Source organism: Gambusia affinis, linkage group LG15, assembly GCF_019740435.1.
Source record: "Gambusia affinis linkage group LG15, SWU_Gaff_1.0, whole genome shotgun sequence".
In the NCBI taxonomy this organism is placed as follows: domain Eukaryota; kingdom Metazoa; phylum Chordata; class Actinopteri; order Cyprinodontiformes; family Poeciliidae; genus Gambusia; species Gambusia affinis.
The window spans coordinates 18,772,486-18,780,348 of NC_057882.1; positions in this window are offsets into that span (position 1 = coordinate 18,772,486).

Genomic DNA, 7,863 nt, shown 5'->3' on the forward strand with positions numbered 1-7,863 from the left:
GAGGATGATGATGGTCTAGACCTTCGTTGCTGTGTTTTCAACTGAACAACACCCTTGTTAGGAGGAAAATGTTGAATAAATTTAGCAACGAGCTGCAATTAGTGTAACTTTGGATCAGGACAGAATGCACATGGGAACCTCCACCTTAACATAGCAAAGCATAACATGTTCGGCTGAGAAATCAGGACTAAAATTAGCAAAGTGTTGAGAGTCAATGACAATACAGTGTTTTTTTGTTTTGTTTTGGGGTTTTTTTGTTCTCCATCAGACTTTAATGTTTTCTGTTTGATGTGTTTAAATCACCTAAAGCAGCCGGTTCGTTAAGATTTACGCACTTTTCCTACAAACTCACATCTGTTGACCACTACTAAAGAAACTCATTCTGAAAATAGCTTCACCTCGCCTCACTTTAGAAAATCCGAGCTATCCCTTTAAAAATACCCCTAGCCACTCGATTGCATTTTGTTTTGCTTTTTTACCTTCAATGGCTACCCTATTGTTTTAGAGCATTGATCGGGACAATTACATGAGCTAATGCGGGGCAGTAAATGCCCCCGGCTTCCCGGGCTGCTTCGGTGTGTTCACACTTTCCAGCTGCATGGTTATCATTTCATCAAGAGGTCTAAACAAGACCACACAGACTGCTGTGAAATGTTTTAGTGCAGGTTTAATGAGAGCTCTTCCAGGAGTATTTATCACTACAAGATTCTGTGACCACACACATTAAAATGTTTATTGGTGGGTGAAACAAGTTCCTCCTCCGTGATGTATGCCGAGTTGGACGAAGGGAGTCTGAGCGTTGCCTGCTCCCATCTTGATTGCGTAGATTTAGATGCCCAGCTGAAGGTTTATCGCATCGCGGGGACCAAATGCATGAACTTTATACAAATATCCGCATCAACATCGTGATTGCCTATTTTTCTACACCCTGCACGAGGATATCTACAAAGGAAGGATGGGAATGCACCTCACTCGGAAAACCGCAAAGTATTTGTGTTTTCTTGAAGTAATTTTTGCTCCATACAAGGAGATGGAAAAGAAAGTTATAAAACAGTTGGTTGAACGTAATGAAGTAAAAAAAAAAAAATTTTTTTAAAAAACCAAGAATTTTACAGATATTCTTACCATTATTACCTTCATATTATAGCTTATTGTTCTTTCTTAGATGCATTTAAAATTTTAGATATTTCAGCAATGTGCTTCAGAAAGGCTCTTTTATAAGACTTTAGAGGTCACCCAGATTTTCCCAGCATCCTGTAAATCACTCACAGTGTCACTTAAAGCTTCCTGATGCGTCTCACTTTATGATCGTAATTTCACCAGTTACAATTTTTTCAGCTTTTCTATTGTGTCAGTTTGTTTTTGTTTTTAATCTGCCTATTTGTGTTTTTCAAAATAGATTACAGTACAGAACTTAACTGGGAAAATTCAGATCCAAAGTCTGAAACACACAAAAAATTGTGCTCTTCTCTGTTTTAATAAGTTCTAAGGTAAGGCAAGGTAATTTTATTTATAAAGCACATTTTCAGCAACGAGGCAATTCAAAGTGCTTTACGTGAATTAGAAGGAAATACAAATAAAATAACACACCAAAGGAAAGAGCACAAGAATAAAATTAATTTAATCATGTTGATCCAAAGTATATAAATTTGATACTAGTGGAGCAGCGCTTGATGAGCAGTCATTGTCAAATTATGTTAATAAAGGCAGAAAATTCACTGTTTAATTTTACGGACTCTTTATAAGTCTGGATTCATGAGTGGACTTGGGCCCAGAGCCAGAACAAGATTCTCCATGCGGGCCCTCAGTAGGCTTTCGGCAGGGGGCCACAACTCCATTAGCATTTCTCTGAAATTGTGATCGATCGACTTTTTCTTTCTCCAATTAACATCCTGTTTTACACATAAGTAGACAGCCATGAATGAATTAAACAGATGAGGGATATTTGTTTTTTCTGCATGAAAGATATTGAAGCAATAATTAAAAATAATTTGTAAAAAGCCCATAAAGTGCTAAAAGAAAATAAATGTAATTGCTCTTACATTTTGACATATTTTGATTCTGGTTTAATTTTAGAACTTGGATCACCAGAACCGACAGTGTTGTTGCAAAACTCAAGGAAACCTTGCCTTTTTTATATCTGTAAAGTGGGGAACAGAAAATATGCTTGTGCAGGTATGAGGAATTAATAATGATTGAGATTTATGAAACAGAATGATGTCGTGAATCTAACAGCAAGACAGTACGTTTGTGTGCAAAGACATTGCTGAACGTTGCAACAATGGCATGTTCAGCCACATGACGTCCTACACTGGTTGTCTAAGAGGCATCCTCAAAACAATGTGGACTGCACGTAAATTAATGCTAAAATAAATAAGAAAATAACGTTGACAGGAGCAGCTCTCAGTTCTGGTCAGATTTGATTTTTTTATTCTAAAGCCATGACAACAAACGGTTACGCTTACAGGAACAAAGGATGTCCAACGTGTCTCTAATGCTTCCTCAAGGCAGACTCCCGTTTCAAATAAAAGAAATTAAAAATAAGATTAATCAATCATGAAAATCTCCTAAAAATACAGTTAATGTGTCAGAAGAAAAACCTGATTTGTTTTAAAATTAAAATCTATGTGAATTGTGCTTTGAATTCAATTCAATTAAGTTCATTCGATAATATTTGTTATAGAAATTTTTGACATTAATACTAGTAGTAGTAAATTAACATTTAATCCCAGTATTTCAATGTAATTTCTATTTTATTTTGTGGGTGATTGCCCTTCAGCACTGAAAGCATCCATCGGTTCTTTATGCTCTAATGAGGTAATTGAATAAATTTTTAATGCACTCCAAAACCTTTCAAACTCTGAGGTAACTCGATATCCTTCTGTTTTGATGGAAATCAGTTCAGCGTGTAAGGAAACAGACGGGACCAGAACCAGAATAAAGGTTTCAGATTGACAGAACATGTAAAATATGTCAGCGCTGATTTGGCCTTCAGTGTTTACCCGGAGCTCGAAACCTTTCAGCAGCTGCTCCACATTCAGGAGCTGCTTATTTATGGTCGATGCTGGCACATTGTTTCCTGCTTGATGTTCTCAGAGAGTGAAAAAAAACGAAGAGAAACCTTTATTTTTCCCACAACACAGCTCCCTTATTCAGAAAATTCACAAATCAAGTGTGCGCTTCAAGCATGGCTAATAGCACAAAATGGCTCTGCTGGCTTCCTATCGCTCTCGAATAAATGGAATTACCTCACTGAGGCTGAGAAATATGGAAGCAATTAAATCAAGGGGGTAATTTGGCCACTGTTCAGATGTAGCCCGATGTTAGAAACGGTCGAGAGAATGAGATAAATATACGAGCCGATTCTATGCCTTTGCCACATCTATTACTTGCTTGTTCTGTAAAATATGGTTCTTGCAAATGAGAACACAGGTTGAAAGATTTGTGAGAGCAACAGGCTGATTTGCTGTGATTCGCTTGGGAAGAAACGTCTGAATTTGAGTTCCCAGCCATTCGTTTGTACAACTTAACCGGATCGAAGGGAGTTGGGATCAGCTTTTATAGCTCCTGTTGTTTACGCACTCTAATTTAGGAAAGTCTAGTTGCAGTTTGAGCTCCTGGGCCTGAACTCGTCCTCGTTTTCCGACCAGAGATCAGCAGAAAATCATCAGCAGAGCCGAAAGGTGAGCGGCAGCCTCCCGAATGCAACCGACTCCAGATAAAGATTGACGCTTACGCCTGCTGACCTTTGGGCCACGCACGGTCTGCATGAAAACCGAATATTCTTCAAGAAATAAACAAGAGCCACATCTGCTTTCAATATGTCAGTATATGTGACAAACAAAGAGCTTTCCCCTTCAACCCAACAGCGTCCAACGTTGTCGGTTTGTTTTATACAACTGGAAACAGAAAGAGCGCACCGGAATCGCTTCAAATGAAGACACACAACCAGTAAAGAAAGGGACATTTTGTTTACTTACTTTATTTTGTTTGCTGCTCAGAAAATCTGTGACTCCCTGCACAGAAATATTAAAAGTGCAATGATTTATTTTTGAAAGGATTTCAATGAATTGGACTAGAAAAAAATTACTCCCCAACTAGAAAAATATTTTTATTCTGTTTTCTCCAACCAGCTGCCTGTTTGAAAAGCAATTATTCTAAAAAAACTAATCATTACAAACAATGTATCATTTAATATTGTTCCCCTTTTTCACTACAAACAGATTATGAATGAAATGACAATGATCAACTTTGCGTGACTGCAGCCTGTTAGATTAAGACGTTAACTGGAAAAATAACAAATGAGAATTTAAAAAACAAAAAAAAAGCACAACTGGCAGACTAAGGATTTGCCTCACACAGGCTAATGGCCCGACCGCCTAACTGATCTGTGGTCGGAAAACGAGGTCGGGCAATTGCACTTATCAGATTGTGTTGGCTGATGCCAGTGCTGCTGGATGGACGAACGTTTCTCTCTGGTCTGAAGCTCTGGGTGGTATCCAGTCTGTGGCTGTAACACGTTTTCCCCAGATCAGCTTTAACGAATGCTACGTTTTCCAGTCTTCTCCTCTGCTTCTTCAGAGTGTTTAAAAAGAAAGCAAAACGGGTACTGGGCTGTTTCTGGTAAGAGGGAGACTAATAAAGGCAAAACAGAAAAGATAGAAAAAGATTAAATAAGTATAAACATGCGTAGGCGTCAGCACTGATTGGTTAAAGGATCTGGTGTAATTATACTTTCTGTGTTTACAGTGAAGATGAAATTTCCAAACTTGTAGTTTGGAAAGTTCAAATTCAGGCGGGTAGATGGAGTTTTTTCACCAACACCCAACCTCAAAGTCCAACAAGGTTCCCTTGATATAAAACTGTTACAGAAGAAGTATAATTTTTTTTTAATGTATTTACACATCTGCTAATATTTAGACTGGGCATGCAGTGCCACATTTAGCAAATCCCAGTAGTTTTCAAACTTAGAGGTTGGGTTCAATTGGATTTGATGTTCCAAGTTTCAATATCTGAAGTACATGGAACAAACAGGTAACCACCGGTTCAGTGCTGTTAGCTACATAATGTTAATGTTTTCATAAATCCCTTGAAAATGATATCAGACTTTCTTCTTAGTACCACAAAAAGGAAACACAAGTGATACTTTTACTGCAACTTGAGAACTATGATTCTCAACACACGTATCTCACAAGCTGCATTGACTCTTGTAACATTAAGCCATGTTAATGGATGTACAAATACAAATATAACTCGGCGTAATTGTAAAACACAGCTTTACAAATTGGTTTTGAAGGTTAAAAAACAGGACATGAGTCACAGAATGATGAAGTGGAGCAGTGAGATAAAAACAACACAACCTGGGTCGGTTTTTGAGTGGATAGTATGCTATAGGAGATGATGATAAAGTATGATGGTAAATCACAGTTTGCACAAAATGTGTTCTTAATACAGACAAATTGTCATCTCTACAAATTGTTTTACTACATTATGCTCTTTTAAGGATACTTTTCCAGGACACAGTGTGACAGTGTCCTGGGATGTCATCCAGACATGACATTGAAATGATTAGGGATTTTTTATCGCGCCGTAGTAAAAACAAAGAATGTGACTGATCTGCTGTTGATGTTATTCCCAGCTCCAAGCTTCAATATCTGAAGAACATAAAACAGACACTGCGGCGTTTCTGTTCGCCTCCACAATTGTTGGAATTTGGAATCAAATCCCAACAATTTGATTCCAATTTGTTGGAATAAACTTTTTTTTTTTTTTTTTTCTTTTTTTTACCAGAAATATGGGTAAAAGTTCCTGGATGATTTTTTTTTTTTTTTTATCTTGAAAAATTTTTTTTACCCGACACACACTGTTTAGAACCAAGAGTCATCTTCAGATTTCTGTTGCTAAGGTTTAGCCGGTTTAACCCAGTAAGACTCTTTGCAAACACATCAGGGTTCTGCTGATCTTCACATGAATAAAGTCTCTTTAACCCTTTTTAGTAATGTTGCTTAGCTAGCTGCTTTTTCCCTCCCGGTTTGTTGACTCCCTGACTGAAGGCACAGACTGCTCTGTGGCCCCCCGACCAGATTTACTGCGATTATGCGGGGCACTGTTTACTTTTCCCAGCATACTTAGCTTTCTCTTTCTTTCATTCATTCATATTAATTATGCCTTTGCTATTTCCTTTCCTGCAGGGCTCCAATTCTGGCTTTCTATGCTAGCTCGACCACACACGTTAGCATCATCTTAAATCTCTCAACTTAGTTTCATCTGTTCCAGTGTCTTATATCATACTATATTATAGAGTACTATATAAGATATAGTGAGAATAAAATACTACGAAATTATCTAGAAAACAAAGTGGAGTTGTAGTTTTACACTGAGGGCCATTTCCAGATTTTCTGTGGGAGTTTGTAAAGTAATGAAAATTGATTTTTTCTGTGAATAATGACTCATATGCACAGTTGTCAAAAAAATGAATAAATAAAGCTAAGTTAAAAGTAGAACGATAAAATGAGGTTGAAATGGTCTTTTTTCTAAAAGATGTTCAATTAAATTGTTGGAATCATTGTTTGTTTGTTTTTTTGCCAATAATTTGCAGTTTTAAAAAATTATTTTTACAATCTGAATTTTGAGTTTCTGCATGTGAGCAAGATAAACCAGCTTAGCTAGACCTAAACCAATGGTAATTTTTGTACATTGTTGCTGTTAAAACTAATAATCTAAAAACATTAAATAAGAAACTAAACTCTCCAGCTCATTCCAGAGCATCCCAATGTATCTCTAGGCTTTATAGGATATTGCCCCTTGAGGTCATTTCCGTCTAATGGGTCATTTCCGTCAGTGACGTTGACCTGATGAGGAAAAACCTCACCATCAGTATCTGCTGCAGTGAACTTCTGACTTCTGTGGTTTGTGACCAAGCACCATCAACTGCTGCTGGTGTCTCTGTTTGTATCTTGGCTGTCCACTTGTTTGCCTTTATCTAGAAAGGTGCATGCCTTGCACGATCCGTTATCTCCCAGCAACTTGCCCAAACACACACACACACACACACACACACACACACACACGCACACGCACACACACACACACACACACACACACACACACGCACACAGACTCTCAAACACACATAACTGCCATTTTAAACACCACACAGTGCTGGGCTCCTTTTTTAAAGGCTGCAAAGTGAGGTTGGGGGGATGGTCCACAAAAGTCCATTTACAGTACGGGTCAGTACATCTGAAAGGCTTTACTACTGCAGCCAAATTCTTTGTCGTCCTCATTCACAGCTTGTTATGTAGACTGCAGGCTGCACAAAGGCAATTGGCAATATATTGTCTGGGTCAACATTAGCCCCCGATATATTTTCACCCCGCTCCATTAAAGTCTTCTTTTCCTCCTCCATTACTGGGCATTTCCCACAGAGCAAGGGGTCACGCAAACCATGAGCAGATACTTAGATATTCAGACAAAGAGAGACAGAAAGAAAGCCAGAACAATGGAAGTAATTCTATTTCTAGGGTCTATTTTGGACAACTGACCGCTAGTTTTGAGGCTATTTGTTCAACGGTTTTGGCCAAATCTCTTCACATTCCAGCAAAAACTGGAAGGTGTAATAACACAACTGAATAACAACAGGTTCTAATTGTGGCGGCACATTCAGGCCTCACATGAAGCTCGTTGCTATGTGAACTATCTGAAGGTGCGATAATTTAAGCAGGGTTAGGCTGAGGTCAGCTGAATACTTTCACGCCTTAATGATAACGATGGTTGCTCAGGAGGGTAACTTGGTGATGTCCAGCATTTCCATGCTGAAGCAGGTCAGGTTGGAGCACTATCTAATCTAGAGGAGGTGTGAGG